This window comes from Puma concolor, chromosome C2, assembly GCF_028749965.1.
Source record: "Puma concolor isolate L17-30 chromosome C2, mPumCon1.1.hap2, whole genome shotgun sequence".
NCBI classification, from domain to species: domain Eukaryota; kingdom Metazoa; phylum Chordata; class Mammalia; order Carnivora; family Felidae; genus Puma; species Puma concolor.
Window position 1 is genome coordinate 15,822,075 of NC_141675.1, and position 17,923 is coordinate 15,839,997.

The window sequence follows — 17,923 nt, forward strand, 5'->3', positions numbered from 1 at the left end:
AAAGAGAGAGAGAGAGAGAGAGAGAGTCAAAATTTCATTTTCGCATGGGCTCTTCTATTGTTCCAGCACCATGTATTGAAAAGACCATCCTTTCCCACCTCTGCTGTGGCACCTGGGTCAGAACTCTAGTGACTGTTTAAGTGTGGGTCTGTTGCTGAGCTCCACATCCTGTGACTTCTGTTTTGATGCCTATACCATCATAATTCCTATTCCTTTGCAATGAATTCGGTGTTTGACTGTAGGGATTCTCCAGCTTTGGCCCTCTTTAGCATAAATTTGGCTTTTCTTGGCCCTCTGTGTTTGTATATAAACTTTAAAATTATCTTGTCAGTTTACAGACAGACACACATACACACACAGACCTGGTGAAATTATATTGATTCTGTAGATCCATTTATGGAGAATTCTATTTGTTTACAAAACGGAATCTTGCAGGAACATGACTAATCACTCTGCTTACATGGGTATTCTTAAATTAAATTTCTCACAATTATGTTTTATAGTTTCTAGTGTGCGTGTTATATTTATTCTTAGCTACTTGACTTTTTCATGCTTTTGTATATTTTAATATTTTCTGATTATTTGTTGCGGTATATAGAAATCTAAATTGATTTTTTATTCCACTACCTAGCTATATCATTTTGTTATTTAAGTTTCTATTAAGTTTAAGTTTATACTTAAATTTCTATTTTATCTGCAATTAGCTAACATTTATATGCTTCTGTTTTCTGATGTGTAAAAAAAGACATACTCTTGATAGTTCTAACTACACAGAGATAGTGTGATAATTAATTGAAATAATACATATCAAACACTTAGAACAGATTTTAGCACATAATAATTGCTATACAAATGTTGGGTATTATTATATATACTAACATAAAATGATTTCCAAGACATTGTTAACACACATAAATCAAAGCATCATAACTCCATCCAGGTTTAAACAGCAATGATTATGTGTGCAAGTGTGCATATTTACATGAATGTGTAGAAAAGGCCAGAGAGAACACAAATTAGTGTGTTAATAGTGGATACTTCTGTGATGAGCATGAGATGGAGAAGTGTAAAGGACTTTATTATGTGTACTTCTATATTTGTTTTGTTTGTTGGTTTTTTTTTTTTTTGTAATGAGACTGTATTTGATTTTTACTTACATCCCATAAAATTCTACTTTTAGTTTTTTGTTTTGTTTTGTTTTGTTTTGTTGAAGGAGAGAAAGAGAGAGAGAATGAGCTGGGGAAAGGCAGAGAGTGAGGGAGAGAGAGAGAGAGAGAATCCCAGCAGGCCCTGAGCTATCAGTGTAGAGCCTGACACAGGGCTCAGTTTCACAACCATGAGATCACGACCTGAGCCAAAATCAAGAGTTGGACGCCTGAGCGTCCCAGTCGCCCCTAATTATTCTACTTTTGAAAAGGCCCTATGGAGCATAGAGAAGAGCCAGAGAGCTCATAGGTCAGTATAATCTTTCAATGCTAGGGAGCTAGTTCCAAAGAGAAATTTCCAGGGCTCACCATTAGCCACAGCCTCATACCTAGAAAGTTTGGATTTTAGATATACCTCATATGAAGAATGAACAGATCTCAGTGTGATCAGAAATGAAAGGGGAGGGAGAGAGAGAGGAGGTCTCTTCGATGTCTAGGTTTCTGGTTTTGGTGACTGTGTGGATGGTAGCATTAGTCAACAAAACGGCAAACACTGGAGGCAGGTAGGTTTGTAGAGAAAAACAAAAGCCAATTCCATTCTGGTCCTCCAATATCTGAGAGATGTGTGTCCCATTCAAAGATCATTATTCTACACACAGAATATTAAACTCCTTTTTCTTATGATGGTCTGCTTTCTCACAAAGCTGAACGGCTCTTTAAAATAACAACAAAATGAACTTTAGATGCTCTTCTGTTTCTACACAAACTAATAGGATCCCCAGTGACTGAGAAAAAATATTCCTCCTCCCCCTTTTCTCTGTTATTACCTCATGAGGGCCCCTAACTCACCAACCAGCCATTCAGAAATGGGTGTGAGGTCCTGAGGCCTTTGGGCATCTGCAGGCAGGGTCCCTTTTTTTTAATGTTTTGGTTTACCAGAGGTACGCTGTCTCTACCAACACAGCATAACTCCTGAGTGAGAAGTAAGAATAAAATACCATTAGTTCGTTGTTTTAGCTAGTTGACACAAATTGGTTGGCGTATTGTTTTTTTCTCTCAATGAATTCATTGTAGCAACGATTCATTATTCACAAAATTTTCATTAAATTTCCTGCAAGTTCAGGAAACTGGACCAAGCCTAGTATCTTGGATTTAAATATTAAGTGGTCATTGTCATTTTTATGACTCTCAGAAGGGCCCTAAATCTATTTTCTGTATAAAGGAGTTACAATACTTTACAATAGAATAGTGAATAGCACTTGAGAATATAGAGTGTGGAATTTTCAGTAATCCTTTATGGATTGCCTTGTATTTTTATCAATGTATCCAAACAATAAAAGTTTAATGAACTATCAGCATAAACACATAGTAATATCTCAGGCCTGAAGAAGCAATAGGGGTTTTCTCTTAGTTACCAAGAGAAGTCTCTATTGGATTTTATCTTCTCAGCAAAAATCAACAACACTGACATTTCTTGGAAGGTCCTTTGTGTTGAGACATGGTCTAGGTATGAGGATTTATGGTAATTATTCAAGCAAAGAATAATTGAAGCTATCATTCAGTATGTGTGATTAGAAAACAATAGGCTAAGGAGAAATGTGGCTAAATGATAAAAAAACAAACAAAAGATGAGTGGGTAGTGTGTCATGAAATCTTGGCAATGGTTTTCCAGGGACTGTATCTTAACCCAATGGAAAGAAACCAATATATGGATTTCCTGACACTTTTACATACAGTTAGAATTTTAAAAAAAACCTTATTTCTGAGACACACACACACACACACACACACACACACACACACACACACATCTACACAGTAAAGAACATAATTCTATGAATACTTTAGTCTAAAGCCAACATTCAATTTAGAAGATAATTAAGGGAAAGGGAATTTCTTCCTGAATTATCCACACTGACTTTCAAATAGTTCTCACTGGAAGTAGCGAAAAGCAAACCAACAAGAAAATACAGTCTTTCCGGAAATGTTTTAATAACTCAGTGTATTAGTTGCCTATTGCAGCTGTAACAATGATTGATGTCTTTCTCACACACAATATGAATCCAACCCATCCTTAGGTCCCCAAAAGTTGGAACCCTTAGAGCATAAAGTCAGGTTCAAAATCTGATCTAAATCTCATTAATTCTAAAGTCTCAAATCTCATCATTAAATCATCTAAAATGAGTGTGAATGAAGCTGTAGATATATTTCATCCTGGCACAAAATTCCTCTCCATCTGTGCACCTGTAACACTGAAGACTCAAGTTATCTGCTCCAAAAATAAAATTATGGGACAGGCACTGGATACGTTATACGTATCCCCATCCACTAAAGGAGAAAATGAAAGGAAAAAAGGAGGTTCCAAGCAATTTTGAAATTCAACTGAGCAAACTCCATTAATTTTTTTTTATAATGTTTATTTATTTTTGAGTGCAAACAAGAGAGGGGCAGAGAGAGAGGGGGACAGAGGATCTGAGCAGTTTCTGTGCTAACAGCAGTGAGCCCTATGTGGGGCTTGAACTCATGAACTGTGAGATCATGACCCGAGTTGGACACTCAACTGACTGAGCCACCCGAGAGCCCCTCCATTAAGTTTTAAGGCCCAGAAATAGTTGGTTCCTCAGTGGTCAATGGATGCACCTTCTGGGCTCAAAGTTCTGTCCTACTGTCCCAAAGAATCATCCTTCCTTTTTCATTAAAGGTACTATGAGTTGAAAGCTGAGTAGTTTATTAGTCTGTTTCCTGCCTACAAGTTTTTGGGAGTTCAACAACTTGTAGTTCTCCTGTTATATCTCAGGAATTCATTCCATTAGATAAAATGTTTCTGCATGGGTCTCTTCTAAATGATCTCATCTCTACTTTTGTCTTCTGCTGAGATAGCATGAGGAGACCCATGATTCACATGACTTATCACTTCAAAGGGCCTTCTGTGTGAATGAATATTGTGACTTTTGTCTCCTCCAAGAACCTAGGAAAAGGCTCTAGAGAATCAGCCTTGGATTTGTCTCCAGAGCATACCTTCCTGACAGTAAATCTCTTAATTTTGGTATCATTTATGATCTGGATAAGGCTAAGCATTTACACCAAATCCTTGATTCTTTTTACATCATGGTTCTTCTCTCAGATTATCTCTTTTTTTTTTTCTCACATTTTACCATAGGCAACAAAGAGGGCCAGGCTACATCTTTAACACTTTGCTTGGAAATCTCTTTAGCTGAATATCCAAGTCCATTGTCAGTTCTACTCTCCATTCAACTATGTGACCCACTTCAGCTATGCTTCCTGCTGCTGAATAACAAGGATGCCTTTTCTTTCAGCTTTCAATAGCATGTTACCATTTATTTCTGAGTCTTTAGCAGCAACCCCTGTAATGTCCACATTTCAATCAACAGTCTTTTTATGATAATTTTTTATTTATTATCTGAAAGACAGAGAGCGTGCACGAGTGGGAGAGAGGGGCAGAGGGAGAGAGAGAGAGAGAGAGAATCTTAAGCAGGCTTCACACTCAGTGCAGAACCCAATGTGGGGCTTGATCCCATGACCCTGGGATCATGACCCGAGCGGAAATCAAGAGTTGGACACTCAACTGACTGAGCCACCCAGGCACCTCTATGATAATTTAAATATTCTCTAAGATGATAGGAGCTTAATTCCTTCTGAGCCCTCATGAGCAGCACGTCAGTACCCATATTTGTACCAATAGTCTGTCCACAGGAATCTAGGCTTCTTCTTTCATGCACCTCAGAATTCCTCAGTCCTCTAACATTGTCAAATTCCAAAGCCACATCTACATTTTTTAGGTATTTGTTATAGCAGCATTTCCAGATACCAAAAAGTACATTCATTTCTTATTGTTGCTGCAACAAATTATCACAAATTTAGTGCCTTAAAATAGCACAAAAATGTTCTCTTATAGTTTGGAGGGGCTGAAGAAGTCTGCTATGAGTGTTGTGGGACTAAAACCAAGGTGTTAGCTGGTTTGCTTCCTTCTGGAGTCTTTGAGGGGAGAATCATCTTCTTTGTCCTTTTCAGCTTCTAGAGGCTTCCTGTATTCCCTAGCTCCTGACCCCTTTCTTATATCACCCCAACCTCTTACTTCCATTGTCATAGCTCTTACTACTTTTATGATCTCTTGCCTCTCTCTTACAAAGACCCTTGTGATTATATCAAGCCCCCAGATAATCCAGGATAATCTCCCCACCTAAAAACCCCTAACTTAGTCAAATCTACAAAGTACCCTTGCCATGTTAAGATAACATACTCACTGGTTCTGGGATTAAGATATTGGATTGATTTGGTGGACATCTTTGGGGGAATCATTCAAAGAAAATAGATTTTTTTTGCTTAAATTATCCAATTTGGATATTTTTTTTTAGCTCTCTATTTTTGGCATTTACTTATTCACTTGTCTTTTATTTAATTCATTAGCACTTGATAATCATTTCACCTGGACCAGGCTCTGTATCATGTGTCAGGGCTAATAGAGATGATTACTAGGTTTTCTATACTCAGAGCCCAGAATGTCAGATCAATGAGGATCAATATCCTAGTGACTGTCATTAAGTAAAAGGACATAATCATGTATGTCAAGTATGTTTCAAAATATTGACCAACTGAACAGCCATCCTTTGGGAGTCCCGGGTAAAGACAGATGACCTGACAATACTCACACATTTATTCACAATTTTGAGCAATGTAAGAGGCTTTAAACCTGAATTTTTCTTTAGTATAAAGCATTTTGTGCATTTATCATAGAAATCCCAATCCTTAGACAATCCTGGTCCCTACCAATGGCCGACAAAGTTCTAGAAGCATTGAAAATGTTTACTAAATTCTTCTCAAACTGAATTTAATTGAATTTGGATTTGAGTTGCAAAGAAAGACCGCTTGGGAAAAACTCATCCTTTCTGTTGTAAGTGGGATTTGGGAAGAGTGTAATAAGGTTCTTTTTGTTTACTTCCACTTCATCTGGTGGTCAGAGAAAAGAAGCTTCTATCAGGTGTGACACAGAGAAATGAGATCAGAAGAGAAGACAGTGCCTGCCGGTTGGAATTGGAGATGTGATCAGGAGAGGTTTATATTTTTCCCTCGGTAGTCTCTACAGAGCCTTGACAGCTGTATCCTCCCTAAAAAACCTTAATAACCCAACTACCGTGTTTGGCATTGGTGCTAGAGCTGCTGATCATCAATTTTATACTTGCTAATGATTTACGAGTAGCCAACCCAGTCCCAGAGTCTGCAGTCCATTAGCACTGGCAGCCATAGAGGAAATAGTGGCCTTGAGATGCTACACAGCTATAAAGAGCCAGGATTGTCTAGTCTCGACACTTTTTAATGCTGCCAATAACAGTGTGGTCTTGGACATAAACTCTGTTCCTGGCTTAAAAAATGACACTATCATTGATACCAAAGATTTATCCTATAAAAGACAGACTGTGCTGGTGTGGAGTCTTCTCATCTATAATCCAGAGGGCTGGGCTAAAATGGATCCTTTCACTGTGGACCAAATCCAGGCACCAAAGGGTTTGCTGAACAAATCGGTAGAATAAACATGGGAGTGTTTATCTGCCCTAAGGGTAAAGGCAAACAAATTAATTTCAATCTCCTTAACAGGTGCCTTGGCATTCCGCAAATGAGTGTGATAGCTACCAATGTCTCTTAGGTATCAGTTAAAGCATTCTAGAGGTTCTGTAAAATCCAGAGCCTTTGTCTCCTACAGCCTCTCTCCATTGGCCAGGTAGCAACGCTTTTTCTGTTTTTCTTTCCCTTACCATCATTATCAACTTACCATTTATTAAGCACCCACCATATACCAGGTACTTTAATGTGCAGCTTATTCAAATGACTCAATTTCATCGCTCCATTCAAGTGCCAATTTTAGGAGAAACTGCCTCCACACCCATAATCTTCCCAATTGGGCCCTTTGGGTCCCTTTTGTGCTTTCAGATACCTTGACGTGGGTCAGGGAAGAAACTCGCATAGAGCAGCCAAAAATTACGGCCTTCAATGATGCAAAGCATGGGCAAGATGTTGTCTTACTTACATTATGACTAAAGAACTGGTTTGTGGGGGCTCTGGGTATGGAATGGGTACATTGTGACCTATTCAAAGACAGCAAGCCAGTGTTGGCAAATTTTACCTGAGTTGGAACCTCAGGACTGGTGAACTCTCTCATACTCTGAGGCAGGAAAATAGCATTCATTGAGCACTTCTTGCTCTGGTCTACATACCCTGGCACTTTCCACACAGCCAATCCTCCTCTAGAAAATGGGCCTTAGGTTTCCACACCGTTGGTTTGGCACTTCTCTTCCTTGGACTTTCACCAGTGTCCCCTTTCTACCTTTTACAATGAAGCCTTCACCAGGCTCTTATCTCCCCAAAAAGAATATGCAAGGTATCTAGAAATGCTTAGTTTTCCTAGATCTGGGCCCCTAACCGTTATTCACAGCAAATGTGTTTATTCTACCTCAAGGGTAAGAAGGTTTGGGGCAAAAATGTGGGTCCCAGGACTTCCAGAAAAAAAGAAATAAAGTTGAGTTTTATATTAAAAATTAGAACAGGTTGCATGTTCCTGGGAGAAAGTAGAGCATGGTGGCTGGGCTGTGTGTATTCTCAGGTCAATCTGTGTGGGTGTGCAACCAGAGTCTATCGCTGACTAACTGAATCACTTAATGGAGTTGGCAGGTTTTTTTCCATCAAGGGTTAATAGTAAATAGTTTGACTCTGTGGCCATGCAGTCTTTATTACATCTACTCAATTCTACCCCTGTAGCATGACAGCAACCACAAGCATTGCACAAACAAATGAGCATGACAGTGTTTTAGTAAAACTTTACTGAAAAACAAAAACAAAGAGATATTGGGCTGGACTCAGTTCATGGGCTACAGTTTACCACACACTCTGACCTATGCCAATTTACTTAATGATATGGACGGATTGTGTGTGTCTCCAAAATTCATCCCAGGAGGGTGGTACCTGGAGGTGGAGTGTTTGGGGGGTTTTGGGTCCTGAGGATGGAGTTCTCCATGAGGAGAGAGTCTTCATGAATGGCTTAGCGCCCATATAAAAGGGGTCCCAGAGAGCTCCCTCACCTCTTCTGCCATGTGAAGACACAGGGAGGTAGATTACCATCTATGAACCGGGAAGCAAACTTTCACCACACACTGAATCTTCTGTCCCCTTTATTTGGGACTTCTCAAGCTCCAGAACTGTGAAAAATAATTGTTTGATGTTTAAGCCACCCAGTGTATTGTATGTTTGTGATAGTAGCCCCAAGAGACTAAGGCACTTGGCTTCTATGACTTCATTTATAAAGTAGAGATAATAAGATAATACTAATGCATGTAAATTACTTAGAAGCATACCTGGCATTCGAGAAATTCTATTACTATCTTTGCTGTTGTTCCTATATAATTTTATATCCAGCTGCCAACTCAATATTTGCACTTGGTTATCTGATTGACATTTCAAATTTAATAAGTCCAAAACTGACCTCTTGATCATTCTTATCAAATCTGCCTCTCTCTCAGACTTCCCCATTTCAGCTGATGGCAATTCCATCATTCCAGTTGCTCAAACCAAAACCTTGGACTCAATGCCAACTCTATTCTCTCCCCCATATCCTATATTTAATTCAATAAGACGTTTTATTGGCTGTATATTTAAATATAACCAAAACCTGATCACCTGTCCCTATTTCTACTGCTACCACCTGGTGTAAGCTCCCATCATCTCTTGGCTGTAATTGGACATTTTCATGGAAATTTGAGGAAAATCCTCCTCCTATTGTTACTCTCTGGCTAACCCCACCGTCCCTCGTGTGGCTTACTAAAGTTGGTTTTACTCTATTTGTAACTATTTTAAAATCTTAACTAAAGTAAACGGGCACTATTTTCCTGACCACCATATGATCATTGGAGAATCTTAAGCATTATACGTAGGGAATAAAAGCATTTCCAATCAGGCAGGACATTTGCCAAGAAAAATAAGAGGAGGGTGCCTTAAATTTTCTGTGGTTCGCTCAGTTATTGTACCTTACCAGATGCCAGGTAGAAGATTGCTCGATGGGAGCTAATTTAGTTACTTCCTCCTAACCAAGATGTGTTAAGTCTGGATGGGGCTGGGACTAGGGTGAAGACAAAGAGATGTTTGCCTGTGGTGCAAAATTTGAGAGGGTGCCCAAAACTCTGTAGTCAAGAGAAATACTACTTTAATGCAATATTCTAAAAGAATCAAATCAGCAAACTATGGCTCTTGGCAAAACCTCCTGTTTTTGTCAGTGAAATTTAATTAGAAGAGACCTATCCATTTCTGAGGGAGTGGGTCACAACCCTGGAGGAAGAGCAGTAGGAAGCTGACCATCAAGCCTTCGTGCCTGGAACTGCCTCTCACTAATAAGAATCACCTTCCAAATGACCCTGGTGCAATGGGAAGGAAATTGGCCAGGGAAGCTTGTTGACCAGCATTCTAGTTCAGGCACTGCCACTGGCCCCGGGCAAGCCTTGTAATCTCTCCTCATCCATGAAATTAAAGGTTTGGACTTCGTCATCCTCAAAGGCCTTGTACTTCTAAAATTCTACAAAATCCGTTTGCCAAATTTTCTCTAGGTATCCAGTCAGGTATGCCATTTGTCTTGTTCCTGAATCCTCTGCAATGCAATCACACTTTGCTTTTTTCCAACCAAGTTCCTTTCATTCTTAGCTTTGTGATGGTTAATTCCAGTGTAGTTAAAGTGCATCCTGGAGCTGCCTCCAAATCCCATTTAGTCCTGACTTATCAGCATCTCCCTGCAGAACACTGTGCTCTCCTTTTTGTGCAGATGATCATGGTACATGCTAGAATTCTTCTCATCCTGTTGGTTTCATTCTGCAAGTGCTTTTATATCCTGTTCATAAATCTGAATAATAATAACTGTAAGTTGGAGGCTGCTGGCTAGCAGCTTTATTCTTTTCTGAAGGTGAGACCAAAGTGAATAGGCATATAGCAGACACATTTACAGGAAATGAAAAGAAGAATGTGGGAAGAATTCACTCATGTAAGTGAGCCACTCCTTCTCTAAAGAGCTCCAAGCCTGGCTTTGGTGAGTAAAGAGAAGGCAGAGAGTGACCATAAGGATTTGGGAAATATGGTTCAACACCCTTGAGCAGTTGTGGCTAATACCGAAACTTCATCCAGTCTCTGTTGTAGTGCTTTTCTACAAATAAGTGTTTATTTACCACTGCTTTACTCATGTTTTCAAAAATACATTTAACTAGCACAGAAGCCACAATAAATTGAGATCCCCTTCCTCAAGCGTATCGATTTTTCCTATATCAATAGGTTTATTTCCTTTGTAAATATCTAATGAATTTGTGTAGGCACTAATATGAACCATCCTTCTATCTCTTACCTGTTTCATTTCCGAGAAAAAAAGAGAAAGGTAGCCATTTAACTCACATTAGCTTTTGATCTAACCAATAGCCATCACAATTTTTCACAGTTTTTCCTGTCAAAAATTTCCTGAGGAAATTTTCCATTTCCCACTCAGGAAAGATCATGCCAGCCTGGGACTGGCTACCACAAAGACATACATCTTGTAGAAGACCCAGTGGCAAATAAGTGAATAGCCACTCCATCCGGCACCGTGCATCATTAGGGTTGGCGTAGGAAACATCTCTTCCTTTCTCCTCAAAATGATACCTACGGGGTCATCAGTCTTCAGGCACCATTTGTACCTCTGTTCTCCCTGCTCTGTCCCAAGCTAACTCCTTCTTAATGGATGTGGAGCCTGGCATCTTTTCTTTCCATGTGTACCCACTCATCTTCTGCCTACGCCCTTGCTGTCATCTCTATACAGTTCTGCCAGGAAATTAATTTTCTTCAAGAAGCCAGAAACACAAAGGACCAAAGAAATTGTCCTGGAGAGCCTGAACCATCAGTAGATGTGATGGACATAACATGGCACAGGTTCCCTGAGACCCGTTTGCTCTTATTGTTATTGGAGAATCCACATTTCCTTTCAGTAAACATCGATCATCATTTTAAGCGCCGTTTCCTCACCAAAATGTTGCTTTACAAAGCAGGAGTGTCTTTTATTGTTTACAACAATGGTTTTTGCTATTTTGTAAGTATATACAAACATTTTAAAGCCCTTTGTGTTTGTACAAACAACATTACAAGACTAGAATAATTTGTTTTTAAAAGACATAATCATCTATAATCCCACTATCTGAGTGTGGGAATATTTTTATTATTAAGTATCTCTTTCCAATCTTGGTCTCTACGCTTAAGTCTATTTTTATTTTTATTTTTATTTACGTATTTTTAAAAAATGTGTAATGTTTATCATTTATTTTTGAGAGAGAGAGAGAGAGAAACAGACACAGCATGAGCAGGGGAGGGGCAGAGAGAGAGGATGAAACAGAATCCAAAGCAGGCTCCAGGTTCTGAGCTGTTAGCAGAGCCTCACGCGGGGCTCAAACCCACGAACCGTGAGATCATGACCTGAGCTGAAGTCAGACGCTTAACCAACTGAGCACCCAGATGCCCCCTAAGTCTATTTTTAAAGTTGCAATATTTATGTATATATGCAAACTTACTTACCTTCTGTCACAGGACTTTCCCACTATGCAGCCTCCACTGAACATTTTTATTGTCAACTTAAGAATCTACTAAGCGACCGGATAGTCATTTGTGATAGTAAAGCTGTCTGTTGCTCCAATGTTGGTTAAGTAACTTTGGGGGATGTGGTCTCAACTTCCATTTCCACCTACTGTCTTTCTTACCTGTGCTTATTACAGAGATTCTACTTTTTTGATCCCTTGATTCCATGGTGAGCATGTGACTTCGTGAAAAGTGAGTGGAAGTCTTATGGTGTCGTTTCTTTCTCTTTCTATTCTTTCCATTTGTTTTCTCTCTGAGACACAACGATGAAGCTAGAGCAGCCACTCTGCAACCATGAAGCTACAGGCATTGAGGACTACCCTAAGGATGGCAAAACCGAGTGACAGAAGAGCTTGGATTGTTGGGCCATTGCACCAGCCCTGAACCACCTAATTCTAGAATTGATATCACGGAGATAAATAATCTTTTATATTTTAAAATACTGTGGTTGTACTTTCTGTTATTTGCAGCTGTACTTATTTGTTAATGATACAATTGACAAGCCATATGATTCTTTGTGATATAACTGCCCCTGTACCACGGAAGACTCCCCAGCTGTGACCATGCCAATGCCACAAACCATGACCCGGATGATGACACAGTAGCAGCTGCCATGAAGTTTCCGTGTTGGTTTTCCCCGTGCAATTCAGGAAGCAGATACTGGTGTTGGAAATGCTTGAATGAATTCTTCACCTCCGACGGCTCTCAATCAGTTAAGGCAATCCTTTCTTCTACTACCCAAGGCTTGTTAGGATCAAAGTAGAAATCTCCAGATAAGGACAGTGGTGAGCAGCTGTTGGGAGCATGTGATGATGTTATTTTTATTATTATTATTATTTATTTAGGAAATAAATGCTGAGAGCCTATTATAAGCCAGACATTGGGTTAAGGCACTGGGGTGCCCAGATGGCTGATTGAGGAAATTTCTTATCTGCAACATGGGTTGAAGTACCACCGGACAGTGCAAGCCATGGTATAATGCCATCATAACAAAGGCACTTGAGAGAAGGATCCAAAAATGGAAGGTACCAAATACGTAACTGCAAGAGAAAGGTGGTTGCAGGTCCAAAGTCAAAGGCAGACAGACTAACAGAAAGAGCAAAGGATGAAAAATTCTTCCCTGTCTTGCAAGGTCTTCCAGATGGACCAAGAATTAAACTTACATGGACAAATTAACAAGGGGGGAAAAAATCGAAGTATTATTACATGCACATGTAGGCCCAATAATGAAATGGAGACCTAAAGAAATAGCCAAGGCAGATGGTTTTTGTATTTAAGACTATTAATATGTGAAGGATTGCCAAGACAAACAAAACAACTTTGAGAGCTTCGGTTAGTATGAAATTCTAACTGGTACTTGGCCTGGGGCAGTAAGCTAGTGAAAAGTCACAAGGTTTGTTTATATAGCCCTTTTGGCTCTAAATTTGCTATCCCTGATGATAAGAATGTCTCTCTACCTCCTGTACAGGGAAGATGACTTTCACATGGCGATTTATTTCCTGCTTGAGGGACAGAGGAAGGTCTGAGCATTCTTCTTGCACCGGTTGTCTCTTAAGTAACTCTTATTTAAAATAATTAACAGGCCAAATGTTTTGGGGCTGCCTGATCTTGGCCCCTACAGATGGTAAGAAGTATAATCCATCAGACACTTCTTGGTTTCAGCTTTAAAATAATCAAAACATATATGCATGTACCACATATAAGAAGAAATGTATATAATAATTGTATAGCTCCATGAATTTTCATAAGCATTTGTGTAACCAGAACCCAGATCAAGAAAGAATATGATCAGCACCCTTGAATTCCCCCCCCTGCTACTTTCGGTTACAATTCCCTCAGGGATAGCAACTATTTTTTTGTTTTTTAAATAAGCTCTACACCCAACGTGGGGCTTGAACTCATGACCCCGAGATCAAGAGTTACATGCTCTACTGACTGAGTCAGACTGGCACCCCTTTTATTTTTTAACATCACAAATCAATTTTGTCCATTTTGTGACTTTTTTTTTAATGTTTATTTATTTTTGAGAGAGAGAGAGAGAAAGAGCACAAGTGGGGAAGGAGCAGAGAGAGAGGGAGACACAGAATCTGAAGCAGGCTCCAGGCTCTGAGCTGTCAGCACAGAGCCCGAAGTGGGGCTCGAACTCACAAACTGAAATCATGACCTGAGCTGAAGCCGGACACTTAACCGGCTGAGCCACCCAGGCACCCCCCATTTTGTGACTTTTTATTAATGGAATAATAAATAACCACCTTCCAGTAGGTGCTCCTCTGTATCTAGCTCATTTCACTAAACTTCATATTAGTGAGATTCACTCATACTATTGCATAAAACTATCATTTATTCTCATTGCTGTGTAGTTTTCAATTGCATTACTGGCCCCAAATTTCTTTATTCATCCTACATTGGATGGTTATTTGAGAAATTTCCAGTTGGGGCTATTGCAAAATATGAAACAAAGCAATGTACGTATGATTGGTATATTCCTGTAGGCATTTCTGCTGAGTATATATACCTGGGAGTGAATTCACTGGGTCATAACATAGGTGCATATTTAGTTTTAGAGAGACTGCCAAACATTTTCCCCAACATTATTCTACAAATTTATATTCTACAGCAGTGTATGAAGCAGTGCCAGCTGCTTCTCATTCTTGCCAACACAAGGTAGTTTGCATTATTTTCAATTTAGCTGCAGAGCTCCCCCATGGTGGGTATGTAGTAGTTTCTCCTTGTCTGTGCCTGTCTTAGTGAAATACAATTTAAAGGTAGCGAAATTGCACACCTTTGAATGTAAAGCTCAATGAATTTTTGCAAATGTAAACAGCCATGTAACCATCACTCATACGATGATATCGAATATTTCCATCACCACTTTCACTATCCTCCCCCAAGGCATTCTTATCATTTCTAACACCAGAGATTAGATTTGTCTGTTCTTGAATATTTATCAAGTGGAAACATATAGTGTACATTTTAGGTCCAGCTTCTTTGGCTCAACATATTGAGACTAATCCATTTTATTGACATATCAGTACTCTGTTAATTCTTCTTGCTGGGTAGTATTTAATTGTACGGTACTTTTTAAAGGCAAAAGGCCAGGCCCACCCAAACTAAACCTGGTCTGTCTCCCAGGGATCTGTGAATCTGCACCATTTCTAATACTAGCTTCTATAGCATCATAATCTTTTGGCTAATTGTGGTCTAACTTAATCTTAGCTAATTTTTAAAATTGCTTCTCTCTAGAGCAATCTCATTTTAGAAGTAGTCTGATATGACCCATTAATATTGGAACTCCTGTTCAGTTTTCTGATTCTTGCCTTTCTACTTTTACATTTTCCTTGCTACACTCTTTTCCATTTCTTTCTGTGGGATTTATACAAAACACACCATCTATGTATGAATGTCCATTGGAAATTGCTAGCGCTCTAGAAGAGCCCCATCTCAGGGAGAAGTCACGGTTTTCCCTGTCTTGTTTCCAAGCACTTTGTGACGGCTTCTGTCATAGCCTTCACTTCTCTGTGGTACAGTCAAGAGTTGGACCTTTTAGGGATGCCTGGGTGGCTCAGTAGGTTAAATGTCACGATCTCGCGGTTCGTGGGTTCGAACCCTGCCTCCGGCTCTGTGCCGACAGCTCAGAGCCTGGAGCCTACTTTGGATTCTGGGTCTGTGTCTTCTCTCTGCCCCTCCCCCACTCATGCTCTGTCTCTCCCTCTCTCAAAAATAAATAAACATTAAAAAAATTAAAAAAAAAAGTGTTGCACCTATTAAACAGATGACTCCTTTAGGTCAGTAAGTTGGTATATTTCAACAAACTCTTTCCAGGTATGACTTCGGGGCAGGTCTCAAAGGTAAACAGATGGCAAAAACCATCCCTCAGAGGCTATGGCTTAAGTTGGCTCGGGACCTGGGAGGAGGAACTCAGTAAATGTCAATTATTTGCTCCTCAGACACACAATCTTAATTGGGTTGGACAGGAAGACAATGAAATTTTGTTTTTATATGATTATATTCTATCTAGATCAAAATATACTTTACAGGTTCAGAAAATGGAAATGTGAAAGCACCTTGAAACATTCTGACATTTCTCTCTCTTCATTTAAAACAAAAATCGATTGCCAGAAAACGTAAACCAATGTGACCGTTAGCAAATTAGATGACTGAATGCTGACTCAAACAGCAAAGGAGACTCAACTGGAAAAGAGGGGACATAAAGCAGGATGCTGCTGGCATCACAGTGGCTGCCAAACAGAACTAGGCTCTGATGTTATTTGGGGGAAGATCGTCTCTATTATATGTATGTGGAGATTGTGCTTTTCTGTATCATAACGTCCACCCTTTGGAGAACTGAGAGGGTTAGCTGAGACGTGTGGGCCCCCCAGCAGGCCAAATCTCAGCACGTTGCTCAAGTTAATATTCTTTATTTTTTGTCTACCATTTATTAGTGAGGAGCTACATGTCTGTTAACAAAATCGTATACCCCATCCCACAGGTTCAAAATAAAGCATTAATTAATGCTTTATTTTGTGTACTGTATTTTATGTACTGCTATAATACAAGGCTGTGATTTATGTGAATTACCTTTTTTGTCTCCATATTTTGGCACTCATAACTGATTACAGATGGTCATTTTCACTCACTAGGGGCAGACATAACTTGCACACATAAGGCAACAAAACATCTTCCAAAATACTTTCCTGTAGGTTAAACGCTTGCCACTTTTCGGCAGGACTTGTTCTCAGTCCAGTTTTCTTTTTCTGTAATGCATATAAAATGGCTTGACATTTAGCTAGTAGGATCAACGACTCCCCGTCAGGCTGGAATGATGCTCTCCAGTCATGCTTTGGTTGCTGCTTGACCAAACTGACCTCAGGCTCAACTTTTTCAAATGGCCAGCTTCAGTCCAGCGTTGGTGATTTTTGATTTGCTTTTGTTTTGTTTCCTTTTTTGGTGTTGTTACTTTATTTTATCTTTAATTTTTTTCCCTTCTTATCTTCTTTTATTCCACCCCCTCCAAGATGGTGGACATTGCATACTTCTGAGGGAGGAGACTACATTTACTCTTTCCCACATTGTACGTGGAAACCTTAGTGACTTGGAGTCATTTTCCTGATGTATTTATTTCATGCTGGTTTTGAGCCCTAGAATTTGATTTTTTAGGTGGCTGCCATCCCACTCCTGAATCCATTCCTGGGAGAGTCACCAAAAGAAGGATGAAAAAACAGGTACGAGGAACCAAGGCCAGATTTGGGGATCCCTAGAGAAACATTAATTAACAGAAAAGATTATCCAGATATTATTTAATTTTTAATATTAATAGTTTATTAAAATTCATTCAACACTATTTTTTCTTATTTTAAGTACTGCTTTTAAGCCTTTTATCTACTTATAAATTAAGCAAAATCTAGTAGTTTTAAAGGGACCTCAACTAATATTCTGTTCTATTTGAAACAAAATTTTAAACTCTTGAATATTTAAAAATTAAAAAAAAATTTTTAATGTTATTCATTTTTGAGAGACAGAGAGAGAGACAGAGTGCGAATGGGGGAGGGGCAGAAAGGGAGACAGAATCTGAAGCAGGCTCCAGACTCTGAGCTGTCAGCAGACCCGGCATGGGACGTAAACCCATGAACTGTGAGATCGTGACCTGAGCCAAAGTCCGACGCTTAACTGACTGAGCCGCCCCTATCTCTTAAATATTTTGAATTAAATTTATAAACCTAGTACATTAAATTTTTTAAGAACTTCAAATAACTGATGCGCAAAAAATTCTTCTCAAGCACCCAAATCACTTCTTCAAATGTAGAAATTAAACTTTTAAAAATAGAAATTTTAAATTTGCATTAAACAGTCCTACTTCGTATATATGTATAGTAAATTTCAACCTCAAATCACGTATCTAGATCAATTACTCAGGTACACATTTCACATTGGAATCATAAAGCTGATATGTTACTCTCAAAGGCAAAATTCTTTCAAATATTACAAACTCTGAAAATATCAAGCACATAGTTAAGACAAAAATTAATACCATAATTCTCTTAAGCATGTCTACTTTTATCCAAATTTTCTCAAGGTTAAAAGATTCTTATTCACTAATAAGGGTTATAATATCTAAATGATTTTGAGGTTACCTTCTC

The 17,923-nt window shown here is 39.1% G+C and overlaps 1 long non-coding RNA gene across 1 annotated transcript in view; it reads right to left on the minus strand.

The window, feature by feature from the left end:
* Window positions 1-7,177, minus strand: part of LOC147577112 (uncharacterized) — a 32,442-nt gene extending 25,265 nt beyond the window's left edge. Inside the window, exons 1-2 of the long non-coding RNA XR_015255746.1 lie at window positions 7,096-7,177; window positions 1,995-2,117 (exon numbers count right to left, since the gene is read on the minus strand). This is a non-coding gene — a long non-coding RNA (uncharacterized LOC147577112). The remainder of the gene's footprint in view (window positions 1-1,994; window positions 2,118-7,095) is intronic.
* Window positions 7,178-17,923: the final 10,746 nt, after the last annotated feature.